Consider the following 20,104-nt stretch of genomic DNA (forward strand, 5'->3'; position numbering starts at 1 on the left):
TTCTTTCCACTCAGGTCTTAGAGAATACCTTCTCAGTAAGACCATGTCTGACCAACTATCAAAAATGTGCCTGCTCTCTCCCCTAGACAAACACTTTATTCAATTATCCTTTTATTTTCTCCATGGAACTTATCATGGGATATTATCTTTCCTAGTCTTTTTTTTTTTTTTTACTTGTTTACGGTCTGTTTCTCTCCAATACAAACAGGAGTAGAAACCCTAGTTGTTTTAATGCTACTATGTAAATGACGTGCCGAACAGTGACAGACAAGGAGTAAGTGCTCTTGAAACTGCTGAATGGACTAACATCTACCGGTAAGTGCCTACTGGCCACGTCTGCCTGGCTGGCTTACAGGCACTTCAAAGTCTACATGGCCAAAACAGAACCTTATTCCTACCCAACATGCTGATTTCTTATTCCCTTGTTTTTAATTTCAGTGAAGATATTAGCATCCTATGAGTTGCTCCGCCAACATATTTATGAGTCATCTTTGATGTTTCCCTCTCAGTCATTTCCTCATCCAGTCAACCAAATCACCAAGCTTTCTATATTCACTTTGCCCATGTTTCTTCACTCTTATTTGCCGCTACGAGTCGGAATTGACTCCGTGGCAATGTGTCTGGTTTTAGTGCGTGTCATTACTCACTTCTGCATCTGTGTTTTCCCCAAATGGTTTACCTTGCCTCCAAGTTTGCATTATGGTGCTCTTTCTAAAATGCAAATCCAATCCTATGATACTGTTTTAAAATCTCTCACTGGTTTCCTACTGGCTCTCAGAGACGAATTCCTGCACACAGCATTTAAGGCCCTTCATGACTACACAGGAACTATGTCTCTACATCTCATCTGAAACAAAACAGCATTGCCTTCTTCACCTAACAGTCTCCCTAGTGTGTTGCCTCCTAACGTTTGCACTTATTACATCCTCTGTCTTGAAGGCTCTTCCCTAGCTCCCCTATTAAACCTAATTGCTTCTCCAGTCCCACTCCATTCCTCCCTTTGTCCCTACCTTCCCAGGTAACGGGTTCCTCATCTATGAGATTCTATTCAGCAGCTTTCCACATTCATACTACTGATGATGCCTATTGACTGGTCTGCATTCTACTGCATTACATCAGGGGGCAAGAATTTATACCATTCATTAGCTGAACATTTGCTCAATGTTAAAGAAAAGCATGTGACATAAAAAAAAATCTGACAAATGTTTACCAATTGAAGCCATGGAAACTATCAAATCAAAACACAGAATATGTGCCCCTATATTATTTATAGTTTGCTTCTATTTTTGGCATAACTCTAATAAGTTACACAACGACTACAAATCTTTACTACACGTTACAAAACGGTAAGTGGAGACAGATTACTTATCCGAGGCCACACAAAATCAGCGGGGAATATAGTATGAATTTCATTTAAGTGCATCTCCTGTCCTGCATTAAACTCTTGGCATTGTCCCAGATATCCCCGACTCCTAGACATAATACCAAAAATACCACGATTAGCAGGTTGCGAAGCCATTCCCATGCTCCTCTGCTAAAAACATACCACTGTTGAGTTCCTCAGCAAATCAAACATGTAAATTAAGCCCATAAGGTATTTCACCAAAGCAAATCACCATTTCAAAATAAAACTTTGCTTTCCTAATAAAACGCAACACTTAACAAACATCTTGACGTTCTAGCCACGGAAAAACAGATCTCTACCTACTTGCTGCAGTGACAGCGTTAGCAATCCAGGGAACAGTTACAGGTTCTACGAATTATGGACACCACGTGAACATAGACATATGTATACGTATTTTAAAAAAGACTACAGGAACAGGTACATCCTCATCATAACGCTGACTGCTCAGTTCACGTGACGTGGAGAAGGAACATCCTTCGCTCCTCATTTTGTACCTCAATAGCGACTCCCGCCCCAGTCTGCCCAGCTGAACGTTGGGCCACTTGATGTTCAAAACTAGCCTCTTGAATGCCCTTCCAGTCTCCCAAGATTCTGCTAGGCCGCTGAGTTGGTAAGCTTAAAGCCGAAGGAGTCCGGATCCCCCGTCTTTCAACGGTCACGTCGGAGAGAGAAGGTGGTTAGCACACGCACCGCACGTAAGTTTCCAAACTCCTGCCCAGCAGAAAGAGGCGGGAAAGGTCTGCGGGCGCCCGGCAGCCCCGTCGCGCACATGGCCGGCCGCAGCTCCTCCACCGCTGCCGCGCAGGCGCCAGGCGAGCCGGGACTTGCGGTCGCGGAGAGCGGATCATTCCGCCGTTTCTTTGTGTGGCTGAGGCTTTAAAAAGTACATATTTTCCTCCGCTCCGTTAAAAAGAAAAATCACATCTCTCGCCCCTTTCTCCCGCCAGAATGGGGTCAGAGGGTGGGTGGGAAAAGGATCTACAGACGACGACAGGGGCGGAAAGGGCTGAGGCGTGGGGATTTAGAGGGCCGGTCGGGAGGGATGCTGGGAACTTTCACTCACTCGCACGCCATGTGTCCCTCCGCGCGCAGCACGGGGGACTTTTCGGTGGGGATTTTGGGCGCCGACCAGACGCGGCATTTTCGGAAAATAGCGGCCGGTGCAGCTGAAGCGCTTTGTGTGTAGCGGGGCCGCGTCAGCCCGGCCGGGTACGAGGCGCCTCGGGTCCCCGCACCACCTCCTGCTGCTCCCCCGTTGCCGCTCCCGAAGCTTTTCCAGGTCAGTGCGGGTCTGTGTAGGGCCCTGTTACCACCGGATGTGGAAGTTGATCTCTTCGCTGGTAAAAAATAATTCCACTTCCCCCGGAACCCAGATCATCCCCGCGATTTCCTGTTTATTGCATTAAGGCGCCGGGTTTCCGGGGCTCCTGGCCCCGCTTATTCCGTGGGGGTCGGCGGGGTCGGCCTGGCCCCCGGTTCCACCCGCGCTGCCGCCGTGCTTTGTCCGCTGGGCACCGCGCTTCTGGGAGGGGCGGCAGACATGGTGGCGGCCGCCGCCCCCTCCTCGGCCTTGCGCGCCGCGGCCTCCCCGCAGCTTCCTACCGGACCGGTCCCGAGAGGCAGGGCCGGGACGGGATCGCGCGGAGGCGGCCGGGGCTCAGCGGGCGTCGGGAGGAGGGCGGTGGGCGGAAGAGGGAAGGAGGCAGGCGAGGCCCAGACTCCGCGTTCATCGCCGCCCCCCCCCCCCCGCGCCCCTGCTCCTTCGGGCGGCCTGACGGCCCTGCCGGGCTCCCCGGCGCGGAGAAGGAGCGGCGGGCCCCCGGCGCCTTGTGCTGCGGGGCCCGCGGGGCTGGGAGGCGCTTGGGCCGCAGCGGGAGCGGACGGCCCGGAGAGGGTTAACGGGGGAGCCCAGCCCTTCCCGCGCGGGGCGGCGCGACGACAGCCTCGGCCTTGGGAACTCGGGTCCCTGAGGGGACGAAGCCTGTCCTTCTGGATGCTCGGGACTTACGTCTTAGGGGCTTTGCAGCGGGACCAGCCAGCGCACGGCTTCGGGAGAGAAGTTAAGAGTTTTGCCAGGTCATTTCTGCCTGGACACAGTTACTCTGTGTGTATTTCACGTGTTTCGTTGAAGCGCTCCAACCTTGTTGAATCAGCTTGCCTAGCCGCCCGGATGCATCGTGAAAACAAACCAAAGGAATGATACAGGGTGCTTAGTGTGTGTTTTCTCACTTTGCACTTATTTTCAGTATACATACCCTTGTTTTAAACCTGATTGGACTGTGACGAAACAGATATCTGTTCAAAGGAAGGGCCGAGACCACGATACTCCTGAAGAGGGCTTGGTATCGGCAAATATTTTAAGTTCTCTGTCTGGGGACTAATTTGCTGAGTCGATTCAGGCAAGTTACTTCCAAACGTACGGTGTTTTGTCTGGAAAAAGATTTGATATCGTTAGTAAAAGGTCCTTGTAAAACAGCTTTCCATTCCAGAGTTAAAGATGCGCCATAATTCATTATGTGGAAGTTAATGGTCAAAAATTGTTTTTGCAGATGCTTTATTAACTGACATGTAACCATCAGCCTTGATGCGTCCTCTCAGACTTTGAATTTAAGGAAGCTAAAAACAGCTTTATGTTTCTTAATTTTCTCACTGATTCATTACATGTTAGCATAAATGGCACATAAATGAAGAGTAACATTGTTTCGCATTTCTGTACATCTCTTTTATTATAATTTATTTTACTTTTGTTATTGAGAATATACACACTAGAACATACACTGATTCAACAGTTTCTACATGTACAGTTCAGTGACATTGATAACATACTTGGAGTTGTCCATCCATTGTCACTCTCCTTTTCTGTCTTGTTCCTCCCTCATTAACGTAAACTTGCTTCTACATATCTCTGTAATACTGGTTTAATAGAAGACAGATGGTTAAATCTACTTCTGCATTTAGTTTTGGGGGGTATCATACCATGTAACCGCTGTAGAACTCCATTGTATGTTCATAACCTCTTTTTTTTTTTTTTTTTTAAGTTAAGCTGAGAAATGTGTCATTCCTGTGGTGTCTTACCATACAAGTCACATTAAGATATTATGTAAGACACATATAAGAGATAGGAGTAAGAAGGTTGATTCCTGTACCTTTTTTCTTGGGCTGTAACTGTTTTCAAAGTTGGGATTTAGGTGCATATACAATATCAAAAATAAAGAATGCATAGACTGCATATGACCCTGGAGATTCAAAAACATTTGAAAATATTTTAAGGGGTTAAATTTAATTTTTAATTTCATTAGTTATTTTTGATGATGCACACAAGTTAACGCTCGATGGATTTTGAAAGCTTGTGTGTAAATACAATTTTTAAAGATGGGACACTAAAAGCACCAAAAGAGCTCCAGATTGAAAAGGAACTCTGCAGTGTAACCTTTGGTGAAACGAAGACTGCTTTTAGTAATGCATGTATGTACCCTTAGAGTTGTCAGTCTCCTTGAATTAATCTGGGTTTTCTAGGTTTAGGGACAATTATACTGTGATGTGTGAAACTTCTAAGGCCATGTTTACTTTGGTATAAATGGTTTTGAGAGGAAGCTGAATTCATTCCTAGTTGTTTCTGTGAACTCTAATCGGAATCTGTCAGTCTGTAGTTCTCTACCGTTCCATCAACAGGAAGCATCTGGTCATTCTTCATGTAATTGTTAGAAAATGCCAGGTATGTCTTTAATGTTTGCCGTTCGAATGGAAATAAATACCACATTGGATCTTGGTTCGTTTTACCTGATTGTAGCGCCCCCCGCCCCCCATCTCTAAGGTACCTTTAGAATTACTGAGGTGTTTTTAGGTTTCATCTCCTGTAGAATGGACTTTTTTTTTTTTCACTCTTGAGTATGTTGTGTGTTAGAAATAATAACGGGTAAAGCAGACAAGGCATTAAAAAAAAAAAAAAAAAAACTTGCTGTCGAGTTTATTCCACTCATAGAGACCCTATAGGACAATAGAATTGCCCCATAGGGTTCCAAGGGGCAGCTGGTGGATTCGTACTGCTGTCCTTTTGGTTAACAGCCTAGCACTTAACCGTTGTGTCACCAGGGCTTCACAAACAAGGCATAGGAGTTAAGAAATCATTACATGAAATTTGTATCATGGGTCCATTTTTGAGAATGCATGAGGCCCTTACCCAGCGCCCCTCCGCGGTATCCCCAGTGTGGATGAACTCACTGTGGGCATCATCTCTTTGCAAGCGTAAGAAACAAACCCAGAGAAGCAAAATCTTAAAAGTTCTGGCATAGTTTAGTTTTCTGGGTATCATTTCTTTGGCCTCATTGCTTTCCACTGGTAATAATTTGTTTTTATAGTACTTTGGGACCTGTAGTAGTATACTTTTCTGAAGATGTTCCATTGTGCTTTCTAGAAGTTAAGTCTGTTAGTATTAGGGCTTTGTGCTTCCTCATCGTGCTGACGGCAGTGCTCTGCGCAGAGATGTTCTGGTGCAATCAGCCATCAGTTCTGTGATTGGTGGAGTAGTGTACTTTTATTTGGTCTTAGTATGTCTGTGATATACCTGTAGAGGCTTGAGCTTGAAGTGATTTCTCCCTTAAAGATAAATCTGTTTGCAGGGCCTTTGGTAAGTTTAGAAAAATCTATTTGCAGGGCCTTTGATAAGTTTAGAAATCGAAATCTAAAACTCTTAGGCCTAGTTATCTTAAAGGCTGGCATTTAAGGGTCCAAAATACTAATATACAAAAAGAGGATGTGGGAAAGACTTGATCATTTTAACTGATTATATATTTAGTGTTAATCAATCCTGGTATAATTAAAGAAGTAAATGTAATTTTAAGTAGGTAGAACAGTGTATAGAAAAAGGAAGGTGTTAGCTGCTTTTTTTGTACTGGTCATATTATACTTGGAGTATTGTGTCAACTTTCTGGGTAGCATACTATCATAAGTAGTTCTTTACATCCATTCTCAAACTTTAGTATCAGAATCACCTGAAGAGCTAATTAAAAAACAAGCCCAGGCTTGGGGAAGTAAGACAAGATCTGGGCCTCAGTATTTCTCTCAAGATCCCGAAGATGATAGACACCCACGTTTAAAAACCACTAACTGTAGAGCATACTCATGAAGTAGGTAATACAATCCCATTTTTCAGAAGAGAAAGCAGGCATAAAAAAAATGAAGTGGCTTGCCCAAGGTAACAGCTGCTAAGTGGAAAAGCCAGGACTTGAACCCAAGAAGAGCCAGTATTTTTTTTTTTTTTTTTGGCATTCCACTTTTTTTTTTAAATTTTTTATTGTTCATTAAGCGAGAGTTTACAGAGCAAATTAGTTTAATTCCACACTTTTTTTCCTTACCGTTATGATTAATGGGATTAATTATGCTTTTTTTTTTTTTTTAATTATCTTCCCCATTTTTAAGGGTACAACTTAGTGACATTAAGTGCATTCACGATGTCATGTAACCACCATGATTCCCAGAACTTTTTCATCGTCCTAAACAGAAACTCTGCACCTATTAAACAACAACTTTCCATTCCTACACCCCTCAAGCCCTGGTAACCTCTAATCTATTTTCTGTCTCTATGCATTTGCCTAAGGATCCCTGGTGGCAGAGTGGATAAGCGCTCGACTGCTAACTGAAAGGTTGGAGGTTTGCACTCCCCACCCGCTCCCTGGGAGAAAGCCGTGGCAGTCTGCTTCTGTACAGACTACAGCCTTGGAAACCGTATGAGGCAGCTCTACTGTGTCCTGTAGGGCCACTGTGAGTTGGTATCAACTTGATGGCAGTGGGTTTATGGCATTTGTCTATTCTACATATTTTATGTATTCCACTTAACATAGTATTTTCAGGGTTCATCTCCGTCATACCATATATCAGAATTTCATTCTTTTATTGCTGAATAATATTCCTATTGTATAGATATGCCACATTTTCTTTATCCGTTCATCTGTTGATAAACATTTGGTTGTTCCCACCTTTTGGCTCTTGTGAAAAATGTACTGAACATTGGTGTACAAGCATCTTTTTGAGCTCCTGTTCTAAATTCTTTGGGTTATATAGTTAGGAGTAGGCACATTCTTTTCTATTACCATTTTCATTAACTGTTCCAAAGAAAGATGACATTTATTGAATACTTTTAAGCTCTTCCTGGGAATTGTGCCCTCGTCACAACCCTGTAACCTGTTGGTGTCCAGTTGGTTCCAACTCAGTGATCCTGTAGGACAGAGTGAAATGCCCCCATAGGGCTTCCAAAGGTGTGATCTTTATGGAAGCAGAATGCGCCATTTTTCTCTTGTGAAACTGCCAACCTTTCACTTAGCAGAGCCAGCACTCTTGATTGCTGTGCTGTAAAATTACAAACAACCAGCTGCTCCATAGTGATTGTTAGGGTACATCTCTGCAGTGGAGTACTATATAGCCATTAAAATAATGGTGTTAGAATAAAGTGAAGACACAAAATCATGTCTTAGCATATACAAGTGAAAAAGATTTAGAAACAGTATGAACAATATGATTTCATTGTGGTAAAAAAAAAAAATTCACATCTGAAAGGATATGTACTAAATTGTTACGTGGTTATTTCCAAGTGTGGCTTTGCAGGTAATTGTGTTTATCCAAATTTTCTAACTTCTGCAGTGAATTTGGGTTATTATGTGTACTTTTAATTAAAACCAGGTATTAAACTTGTTGCTGTGGAGTTGATTCTGACTCATAGCAACCCTGTAGTACAGAGTACAGCTGCCCCATAGGGTTTCCAAGGCAGTAAATCTTTAGGGAAGCAGACTGCCATGTCTTTCTCCCATACAAAATGGTATTAAGATGTTATATTTCAGTAAAAAAAATTAAAGGTATTGACCTAAGTTGAGATCGGATTTTGTACTATGTAATATATGCATGTTGACTTAGGAATTGCACACAGATGAGTTTGTAAGTGCATGAAATGCCTTTTTTTTTTTTTTAAGTTTGAACTCTCACCATTCAAGAAGTAATGTGTGTTAATTGAATATAGAAAAATATCACTGCCTTCCTACCATTCTACCCAAACCAGTTCTCTATTTTGTTGTGTTTTCTTTGTCTTAACGTGTAATATTTTAAATGTATTCATCCTAGAGTAATCCCTCTCTAGTTCTGTTAACTTCAGGCAATTTACTTAATTCCGTTGTGCCTCCTTTGAAAAACAGATAATTATAGTACCAACCTCATGATGTCTATGGAGATTAAATGAGTTAATGCACGTAAAAATGATCAGAACAGTGCCTGATACGTAGGTAACCGTGCAGTGAATGTTAGCAATTGCTGTTATAGAATCATAGTCTACTATCCAGAATTCTTGGGGTCTAATATGCTTTGAAGTAAATAGTTCTTCAGATTTTGATAAGGTAGTAATATTATTTAACCTTCAGTGGAGTCCAGCGCAATATCCCTTTTCAAATATGTTACTGTTTCTGCAGCAAAATATATAAATATTCATTCTAAATGGGTTAAATAGTTGGATGTCAGTTTAGGTAAGGTTTTGCTGCCAAATGAGTTTTGCTTTTTAGGGCCAATTTGGATTTTGAAATGGTAGGCAAGGAATCTCTAAAATATTTACTTAATTTTGTTGCTCAGTTTGGTGTTAAAATGTATACCTTTTCATGGTATTACGTAGCTTTATAATGTGTGGTAAACTAAAAATTAAATCAAAATGAAAATAATGGAAAATGTTCGCTTTAATATCTTTTGGTTAACATATGTTAAACCCATGGGTACAGTGAGACTAACATACTCTAAAATACGTTTTCTGGAAGAGAAGCTTGAGAGTTTCTCCAACTCTGTAGTTTTTTTCTGTCTCATCACACTTGAAGGATAAGATATTTCTGTCTTAGAGATTCTTAACGGGGCGTAAGGGGAGTCACCATGATACCTCTAATGCAACCCTCCCATTCTATAGATGTGGAAACGAAGGTGTTAACTTGCTTTAGATCATAATATTAATCATAGAACTGGACATTAGAATTAGGTCACTCCTCTCATGATGAACGTACTTGGATGGGCAGCCCCTTCTCATTCTTGTACTTTTTTGTAACTCTAACAGTTAGCTTGTATCCAGAATAGTGTGTAGTCAACAGACAGTAATGATAAGTTTGATTTTAAAAATTTTTATTTGTATTCCATCTCATTCTACAGAAGAATTTATGGTGACTTTTGAATATTCAGATACTATGAAAGTGTGAATGAGGGTTGAGGATAAAGGTAAGAAAATTAAGACTAGGAGAGAGATTAAACATGGGAAAAAATTGTATTCGAACCCTATAAAGTATAGGTGAATGATATAGACAAATCTCCCTTATATCCTAAATGGCTTATATGAACTTTTTCTATTGTGATTTTTATATATATCATCACTCAACCTCTGTTCCTTTATCCATTCTGGTCATAGAGACCCTCAACTTTTGTGCCTTAGCTTATACCTGCTTATTGTTAGGTGCAGTTGAATCAGTTCCTGCTCATAGTGACCCCGTGTACAACAGAACGAATCACTGCCTGGTCCTGCCCCATCCTCACGGTCTTCACTATGCATGAGCCCACTGGTGCAGCCACTGTGTCAGTCCATCTCATTGAGAGTCTTCTTCTTTTTCTCTGACCTTCCACTTAACCAAGCATGATGTCCTTCTCCAGGGACTGGTCCTTCCTGATAATGTCCAAAGTACGTGAGATGAAGTCTTGCCATCCTTGCTTCTAAGGAGCATTCTGGCTATACTTCTTCCAAGACAGATTTGTTCGTTTTTCTGGTAGTTCATGGTATATTCGGTATTCTTCATCAGCACCATAATTCAAAGACGTCAGTTCTTTGGTCTTCCTTATTCATTTTCCAGCTTTCACAGGCATATGAGGCAATTAAAAATACCACGGCTTGGGTAAGGCACTCCTTAGTCCTCAAAGTAACATCTTTACTTTTCAATACTTCAGCACCTTAAAAAGGTCTTTTGCAGCAGATTTGCCCGGCACAGTACATCATCTAATTTCTTGACTGCTGCGTCCATAGGTATTGATTGTGTGTCCATTTTGTCGTTCTACATTTATCATGATGTCACTTATTGATGAGGATTTTTATTATCTTTTTGTAGAGGTGTAGTCCATACCGAAGGCTGTATGGTCTTTGATCTTCATCAGTAAGTGCTTCAGATCCTCTTTACTTTCAGGAAGCAAGGTTGTGTCATCTGCACATCACGGGTTGTTAATGTGCCTTCCTCCAGTCCTGATGCCACATTCTTCATATAGCCCAGCTTCTTGGATTATTTGCTCAGCTTGAATAAGTGATGGTTGAATAAGCATGGTGACAGGATACAACCCTGATGCACATCTTTCCTGACCTTAACCCACGTGATATCCCATTGTTCAAATAACTGCCTCTTGGTTTCTGTACAGGTTCCTCGTGAACAAAATTAAATATTCTGGAAATCCCATTCTTTGAAATATTATCCATAGTTTGTCGTGGTCCAGAAGTCACTTCTTTTTTGTGTTGTACTGGGCTCCTGTTGTCAAATCTTTCTACCATCTATGTCCTGTGTTTTTCTTCACAGGTTGCAGCATATTTGTGGAGGAACGTGTATAGTTATGAGATTTCTTGTCCACTATAAATGTTTGTTGAACAATTCCAAATGGGCTTTTGCCACGTTGTGGCAATCTTTTTTTTATCTAATTTTTCTGTTGTGTATCTTTTTCCTCTTTAACTCTTAGTTGATGCGATTAACTTCAACTTAATTAAAAAAAAAAAAGATAAGTAAGGTACAAGCTTCCACTTTTTTCCCCCATTGCCACTATGACATAATTGTTTATCTTCTTATCTAATTTTATAAACTGAATGGAAGAGGAATCTTCTTAGGCTTTCCTGAGGAATCTTGCCGCCACACTTGGCCCTTCTTTGGTCCCTTTTATTATTATTTGCATTGGTTTTTTCCTCCCTACCTTCAAATTTGTATTGACTTATATTTTAGGTGGAAAAAAAAAAAGAAAAAACTTTAACTCCTGCTGTTTTTCTTTCCAGCTGCCTCATTCATTCGTCTGAAGACCTCAGTTACACTTGCTGCCCTCAGCTCTTTTACTGCCTTCCCCTTAACCTACTGCAGTCCAGCTCTTACTGCTTCCACCTGAACCTACGGCAGGTTTGGAATGTTGTTGCTTGCCCTCAAGTCGATTCCTGTCACATGGACCCCACGTGATAGAGTAAAACTGCCCCGTAGCTTTTTCTTGGCTGTAATCTTTATGGATCGCCAGGCCTTTCTCCCACAGAGCTGCTAGATGGGTTTGAACTGCTAACCTTTCAGTTAGCAGCCAAGCACTTAACCAGCTGCAGTTGTGGAATACCATATTCAGACTGTTACTTTAAAGGCTCAAGGAATTTCCATTACTTTTAGATTTGTTATTACCCAACCTCCTACCTACTTCCGGTTTTTCTGTCTTTGCTAGTTTCATATAATTATTCTTAAACCTTGAAGTTATCTGTAGTGTATACTTTGTCATTTCTTATATCTGTCAGTCAGCATGATTTTTTAAATTAAGGATCTCAATTTGTTCCGGTGTTTTACATTGCCTATTAATTGCGCTTTCTAACTTTATATTTTTCTTCCTCCCATCCATCCTGCATACGATTGCCAGAATAGTTTTCCCAAAGGTTTTTTGAATCTATTGCTACTGAACTCTAAGCAACCCGAGGAGAGAACAAAGTGTTGACCTTTGCACTCTACATTGTACTAAGCAAAGTGAATTGAACTTGTGCTGAATACATGTTTGGATGGGTCACCTTTTGCTCAAAACTTCTGTGATTCCCAATTTTCTGCTGGATAAAGTCCAAACTTTGTTTTCTGGCTTTCAATCATTTTCATATTCTGATTGCATTCTGCTTTCAACCTTGTTCTTTACTCTTTAACATAATCAAGCTGGTCACTTCTCTGTAGTATACCATGCCTTGTCACAAATCCATGTGTTCTTCCTTTTTCTTTGTCAAACTTATTTATTCAAGAATGTTCTAGTAACTCTTCTAGGTTTTGGTGTTTTAGTGAACAAAACAAGACAGTCTGTTTTCTTGGAGCTGACATCCTAATGAGGGGAGACAGTACACAAATGTAAGATACCAGGCGGTAGTGAGTTCAGTGAAAAGGAATAAAGCAGGGTAAAGGGATAGAGTGGTAGGAGGTGATTGCTAATTTAGGTAGCCAGGGAAAGCTTTCTTTGGGAGACCTGAATGAGGGAGCAAGCCATTCCATTATCTAAGTGGAGTGCAGAGGAAACAACGTGCAAGACCCGAAGGCGGAAACATGTTTGGCTCCCTTGAAGGATAGCCAAGAGACCTGTGTGACTAGAGCCCAGTGACTGAGGGGGAGTGGTAGATGAGCTTGGAGAGGTGGTGGGCAGTCAGATTATGCTTCACATATCCTTCATCTAAGAAGCCTTCCTTGATTTCTTCATCTTGTTTGTTACTTTAAACCTTCTCTGACTCCACACAGCAATTGAGAGTAGCTTTCAAATTATTATTTATTGAGACCCACAAATGTATTTTATATCATAACTGAGTATATATGTGATTTTATGTGTGTACTTATGTGGGATAACTAGAAAAAGGTTTCATGAAACAATATTTATATTTGCTACATGTGATATATTTTCTGTTCTGTTCTACTTAAAAAAATGTTCACCTTAACCCACTAAAGTGATTTCATAACCTGGTAATAGACATGACCCACAGTTTGAAAAACAGGGATGTATAGTATATACCCACTTTAAAAACAAAACTCAACTATAGATTGCTTTCTGATTATAAAATATTTTCGGCTGAGGATCAGGGCTTCCTTTTTTATAGGTTTTTTTTTTTGGTATAATGTTTAATGCTACATGGAGAATACTTGTTTTATTTAACTAATTAGAAACACATAAGAATAAGATAAATCCTGCCTGACATCCTAAGGCTTGTGGAAGATGACAGCTTGTAAACAAATCATATATGATGTGATGAAGTCCATAATAAGAGAACAGAGCAGTGATTATTTTTACTGAGAAGGTCAAGGGGAACTTGTTAGAGGAGGTAATGTCTGAACTGGAGGAAGAATAGAAATATTTGTCAGGAAAGTTGGGGTAAGGGGAGACTTCTTAGGCAGAATAACGTAAAGGGATGGTATCATGAGAAAGAATGGCACATAAAGGTAATTGTAGATAACTTTGTATTATTGGAATATAAAATCAGGGGGGACATGGTGAGTTATGAGGTAGGGACCAGGTCCTTTAAGGATGCATTAGAGTCACCACTTATTCAGTGAGCATGCATATAAAGTAAAAATGATGTATAGTCACAGTTACTCCTAGGAAGTTGCCTCATGGGAAGTAGAGATAGCGTTCTTCAATAAGTCCAATAAGGGAAGTTTTTAGTTTCCTCAGTTGTGCCCTAGAGGAAGTTAGCCTACATTTATGGGCTATGTTGAACCAAAAAAAAAATAAAAAAGGGCTCTTAAACATTAGATTCTCACCCATTGCAATAAGAAGTTCATAAGAAGCATTTGAGAACTGAGACTGAGGAAGTGGGAAATTCACATTTCAGGATAATCCTGGGATTTATGTTTATGAAATAGAATGGTAGATGGCCTACTATTTAATATTTCACTTCAAGTTAAATATAAATGATTCAGTTTTACTGTATTCTGTAGGTGATTGGAATACATGATACATTTTAGAAAGACATTTCATAAATACGACAAAACCAAAATTTAGGACTGATGTTCAAAATGGCATCCTGGCAGTGCAGTGGTTAAGAGTTTGGCTGCTAACCAAAAGGTCAGCAGTTTGAATCCACCAGCCGCTCTTTGGAAAACCTGTGGGGCAGTTCTGCTCTGTCTTACGGGTTCTCTGTGAGTTGAAATCGACTCAACAGCAATGGGTTTGGTTTTGGTTTGATGTTCAAAATATACAAATTTAAAACACTGGTAGGAATACTTGAAACATATATAATAAATCAGAAATACAATGCATTTCCACGAAGAGACAATGACAGAAAAATAGGTAAAGAATATAAACAGGCAGTTTCAGAAGGGGAAACAAGTGACCACCAAATATTTGGCAAGATATGCAACCTTATTAATAGTTTGAGAAATGCACATTAAAACAATGATAATATTTTTTACCCATCATATTGGCAAACATTTTTAAATAGCTTGATAATACTACGCATTGACCGTAATATGGGGAAATAAATATTATAAACTACTGTTGGGAATATAAAATGATATAGCCGTTTAGGGGTGTGAATTGGTGTGGGTAATTTGGCAGTATCCATTAATTTAAAATGCTTATACCCAACAATTTCGTAATTCCACTATCCATTTTATGCAGTAGAGAAGCACTTGTATCTGTATATAATGAGATATGTATAAGGATGTTCACTGCAGCATTGTTCACAATAGTGAAAAACTGGAAAAGTAAGCAAAAATGAGCATAAATAGAATGACCAAATAAATCGGTACATTCATACTATGGAATAGTGTGTATTGATTTAATTTAACAATTTACATGTACTGTTGAATGAAAACTTGTAGAACAGTACGTGTGTGCTGAGATAGCATTTATGTAAATAAGAAAAAAACAGAAAAACACTATATTTTGGAGGGATGTTACATAAGTAGTTAGGTGCCGTTGAGTTGATTTTGACTCATCGCACTCAGTGTAGTACACAGTAGACCTGCTTCATAGGGTTTTCTTTTTTTTTTTTTTAGTTTTTATTTGCTTTAAGTGAAAGTTTACAAATCAAGTCAGCCTTTCACATAAAAACTTACATACACCTTGCTACATCCAGTTGCTCTCCCCGTAATGACACAGCCCGCTCCCTCCCTCCACTTTCCCTTTTCATGTTCATTTCGCCAGCTTCTAAACCCCTCTACCCTCTCATCACCCCTCCAGGCAGGAGATGCCAACGTAGCCTCAAGTGCCCACCTGATCCAAGAAGCTTACTCATTATCAGCATCCCTCTCCAACCCATTGTCCAGTGCAATCCATGTCTGAAGAGTTGACTTTGTGAATGGTTCTGTCCTGGGCCAACAGAAGGCCTTGGGGCCATGACCACTGAGGTCTTTCCAGTCTCAGACCATTAAGTCTGGTCTTTTTATGAGAATTTTTTGGTCTGCATTCCACAGCTCTCCTGCTCCCTCAGGGGTTCTCTGTTGTCTTCCCTGTCAGGGCAGTCATTGGTTGTAGCCAGGTACCATCTAGTTCTTCTGGTTTCAGGATGATGTAGTCTCTGGTTTATGTGGCCCTTTCTGTCTCTTGGGCTCATAATTACCTTATGTCCTTGGTGTTGTTCATTCTTTGATCCAGGTGGGTTGAGACCAATTGAGCTTCTTAGGTGGCCGCTTGCTAGCATTTAAGACCCCAGATGCCACTTTCCAAAGTAGGATCCAGAATGTTTTCTTAATAGATTTTATTATGCCATTTGACTTAGGTGTCCCCTGAAACCATGGTCCCCAAACCACAGGCCCCTGCTATGCTGGTCTTGGAAGCATTCAGTTTATTCAGGAAATTTCTTTGCTTTTGGTTTAGTCCAGTTGTGCTGACCTCTCCTGTATTGTGTGTTCTCTTTCCCATCACCTAAAGTAGTTCTGGAAACCCTGGTGGCGTAGTGGTTAAGTGCTACGGCCGCTAACCAAGAGGTCGGCAGTTCAAATCCGTCAGGCACTCCTTGGAAACAATATGGGGCAGTTCTACTCTGCCCTATAGGGTCGCTATGAGTCTGAATCAGCTCAACGGCACTGGGTCTGGGTTTCACGTAGTTCTTATCTACTATCTAATTAGTGAATACTCCTCTCCCACTCTCCCTCTCTCCCCCCTCTCATAACCACCAAAGAATGTTTTCTTCTCTGTTTAAACTATTTCTCGAGTTTTTATAATAGTGGCCTTATACAACATTTGTCCTTTTGCATCTGACTAATTTCACTCAGCATAATGCCTTGCAGATTCCTCCATGTTATGAAATGTTTCACAGATTCCTCACGGTTTTTTATCGATGCGTAGCATTCCATTGTGTGAATATACCATTATTTATCCATTCCTCCATTGATGGGCACCTTGCTTGCTTCCATCTTTTTGCTGTTGTTAACAGTGCTGCAGTGAACATGGGTGTGCGTCTATCTGTTCGTGTAAAGGCTCTTATTTCTCTAGGATATATTCCAAGGAGTGAGATTGCTGGATTGTATGGTAGTTCTATTTCTAGTTTTTTAACGAAGCACCAGATTGATTTCCAAAGCGGTTGTACCATTTTATATTCCCACCAGCAGTTTAAAAGTTTTTCATTCTCTCCACAGCCTCTCCAACATTTATTGTTTTGTGTTTTTTGGATTAATACCAGCCTTGTTGGGGTGAGATGAAATCTCATTGTAGTTTTGATTCGCATTTCTCTAATGGCTAGTGGTCATGAGCATTTCGTTATGTATCTGTTAGCTATCTGAATGTCTTCTTTAGTGAAGTGTCTGTTCATATGTTTTGCCCATTTTTTAATTGGGTTATTTGTCTTTTTGTAATTGAGTTTTTGAAGTATCATGTAGATTTTAGTGATCAGGTGCTGATTGGAAATGTCATAGCTAAAAACTTTTTGGCTAAAAACTTTTTCCCAGACTGTAGGTTCTCTTTTTCCTCTTTTGGTGAAGTCTTTGGATGAACATAGGTGCTTGATTTTTAGGAGCTCCCAGTTTTTTACTTTTTTTAAACCAGTTATCTGGTTTTTCTTCTGCATTGTTAGTAATGTTTTGTATAGTGTTTATGCCATGTATTAGGGCTCCTGACATTGTCCCTATTTTTTCTTCCATGATCTTTATCATTTTAGATTTTATATTTAGGTCTTGGATCCATTTTGAGCTCCTTTTTTTGCATGGAGTGAGGTATGGGTCTTGTTTCATTTTTTGCAGATGAATATCCAGTTATGCCTGCACCGTATGTTAAAAAGACTGCCTTTTCCCCATTTAACTAATTTTAACTGTCTTATCCTCTAATTTTTTCATTATTTCTTTTGCCTGATTAAATCTGTCAGTAAGTCCTTCTATTGTGTTTCTCATTTTATTTATTGCCCCTTTCCATTGCAATGTCTTTTTTAAAAAAATTTTTTATTGTGCTTTAAGTGAAAGTTTACAAATCAAGTCAGTCTCTCATATGAAAATTTATATATACCTTGCTATATACTCCTAGTTGCTCTCCCTCTAATGAGACAGCACACTCCTTCCCTCCACTGTCTTTCTTCATGTCCATTTAGCCAGTTTCTGACCCTCTCTGCCCTTTGATCTCCTCTCCGGACAGGAGCTGCCCACATAGTCTCATGTGTCTTAATCCAAGAAGCTCACTCTTCACCAGTATCATTTTCTATCCCATAGTCCAGTCCAATCCCTGTCTGAAGAGTTGGCTTTGGGAATGGTTCCTGTCTTGAGGTAACAGAAGGTCTGGGGGCCATGATCTCTGGGGTCCTTCTAGTCTTAGCCAGACCTTTAAGACTGGTCTTTTTACGAGAATTTGAGGGCTGCATCCCACTGCTCTCCTGCTCCCTCGGGGGTTCTCTTTTGTGTTCCCTGTCAGTGCAGTCATTGGTTGTAGCTGGGCACCATCTAGTTCTTCTGGCAATATGTCATTTTTTAGATCTTGCATTGTTTTCCTAGTTTCTTTTAGCTCTTTGTTTTCCCTTAGTTCTTTAATTATGTTTAATGTTATTGTATTCTTTTTTTTTTTTTCATTATTTGCTTATCCCTAGATGTACTTTCACTCCCTTTGTCATGTTCATTGTGTGTCTTGTGATTTTTTTTGGTGGGGGGGCGAGGGGCATTGGATTTTCAAGGATGTTACTTTCTCAGTTTTTCCCAGTATTTGGTGCTTTTGCCTGCAGTACTTTCTGCAAGAAACTCTTAGGTGAGCAGAGCCTTCAACCTTTGCTTACCTTTTCCTCTCCTCTGTGATAGCCCCTTCTCCCTTCCTGGTTTAATTGGAATTCAGAAGTTCCAGATCTTGTTTTTCAACTTTCGGTCTCTCCCAAACATGCCAGAGAACACACTGTGATCAATCTGTCCACCAGCAAACACCATCACTCAGGTGAGAGAGATATCATATACTAATCCATCTGTCCACCAGGAGACGCACACAGTCCCCTCTCGTTGGTTATTACTCCCTTCCTTTTTCTGTTTCTGCAATCAGGTTCTCAGTCAGAAAACTCACACCCAGTGATCTCACTTGAGGGCTGGGTGTTGCCATCTGGTTTTGCCCAAGGTTTCTGTTCCTGCTCTGTGGGGGCTGCTTGTATCTGAGGTGGCATTCAGGAGAAGTATAGGTAGACTTTTCTTCTGTTTCAGGGAGAGGAGGGGATGGCACTCTCAGAAGGACCTCCAGAAGCTGTTGGTTTCAGAACCCCACTGGCCCTGTGGTAGCAGGAGCAGTCTCCACTTAGGTGACCCACCTTCTGATGCCACTGTAAAGAACTTCTGTAGGAGTTCATATCAGCCCAGCAGCCAAAAGTTACTAGTTGGGGAAGGGGTAGTCACACTCCAAATGGAACCGTGGGAGGTCTGCCTTGTTGCTATCTGAGCTTGCTCCATAGTATGTTGACTGTGTGTGAAACTTCCACTCAAGATGCCTGCTTCCTAGGATACAGCAGCTTCTGCCACTCCTGCTTCCTAGCAGCCTCAGTCAGCAGTCCTCAGTGCCAACTGAAAGCAGAGCAGACTAACCCTAATTGACCTCTAGGGAGATCTGTACTGTTGGTTTCAGAGACCAGAGCTATGAAGTATACAGGGAGGCAGGTAGAATGCTGACTGTGGGAGTGGACTCCACTGCAGGGCCCTTCTGTAATGATTCACAGCAGGCTTGCAGGTGACAGTGTCCAGGTTAGGGAGGGGTTGTCATGCTCCAAACGTACCTCCAGAGAGGTCTGCCTTGTTGCAATCAGAACTCTCCCTGTAGTATATTGGCTGTAGGTATAGCCTCCGTTAAAGATATCTGCTTCTTAGCACACAGAAGCATCATTCAGCAGTCCTCAGCCCTGACCTGAGCTGACTCCCCACGAGGTCTGTCCTGTTTGTTTCAGAGGCCTACACTATGGGGGTGCACAGGGAGGCCAATAGAGTGTTTACTGTGGGAGCAGACTCCACTGCATGGGCCTTCTGTAGCAATTCATAGTAGGCTTGCAGCCAGCGGTGTCCAGGTGGGGGAGGTGCTGGCAAACTTCAGATGGGCCCCAGGGAAGTCTGCCTTGTTGCTGTCCGAGCCTCCCCTGGAATATGTTTGCTGTGGGTATATTCTCCACTCAAGATGTCTGGCAGCCTCAGTCAGCGGTCCTTAACACAGAATGGAATGGCGAGCAGGCAGACCCAGACTGAATCCCTGGGAGGTCTATCCTGTTGGTCTCAAAGGTCTGAGGTATGCCGTGCACAGAGAGCAGGTAGAGTGTTGAATGTGAGAGCAGACTCCGCTTAAAGGGGCCTTCTATAGCAATTCACAGTAGGCTTAACAGCCAGCAGTGTGCAGGTGGGGGAGATGCTGGTATACTCCCAGTGGAACCCTAGGAAGGTCCTCCTTGTTGCTTTTAGAGCAGAAGCTTGGGGCCTTGTCATTCTTGTATAGGCAAGGCGTATGGTGGTTAGAAAAACAGGGTTTTTTGTGGGGCCACTTTCCCAGTTCACAACAGCCAGTGGCCCCTGTGGCTGAGGGGAG

The 20,104-nt window shown here is 41.4% G+C and overlaps 1 protein-coding gene across 8 annotated transcripts in view; it reads left to right on the top strand.

Moving 5' to 3' along the window:
* The first annotated feature begins 1,885 nt into the window (after window positions 1-1,885).
* GABPB1 (GA binding protein transcription factor subunit beta 1) overlaps window positions 1,886-20,104 on the top strand; it is a 100,006-nt gene continuing 81,787 nt past the window's right edge. For 2 of the 8 annotated variants that reach the window (XM_064291980.1, XM_064291984.1), the window contains exon 1: window positions 6,776-7,165. The gene's annotated coding sequence lies outside the window, so the exon portion shown is untranslated. Of the gene's footprint in view, window positions 2,101-2,497; window positions 2,685-3,611; window positions 3,805-6,774; window positions 7,166-20,104 lie in introns of those variants that run through there. The other 6 variants (XM_064291979.1, XM_064291982.1, XM_023539054.2 and 3 more) reach the window with 5 other exon arrangements.

This window comes from Loxodonta africana, chromosome 10 (genome assembly GCF_030014295.1).
Source record: "Loxodonta africana isolate mLoxAfr1 chromosome 10, mLoxAfr1.hap2, whole genome shotgun sequence".
Lineage (NCBI taxonomy): Eukaryota > Metazoa > Chordata > Mammalia > Proboscidea > Elephantidae > Loxodonta > Loxodonta africana.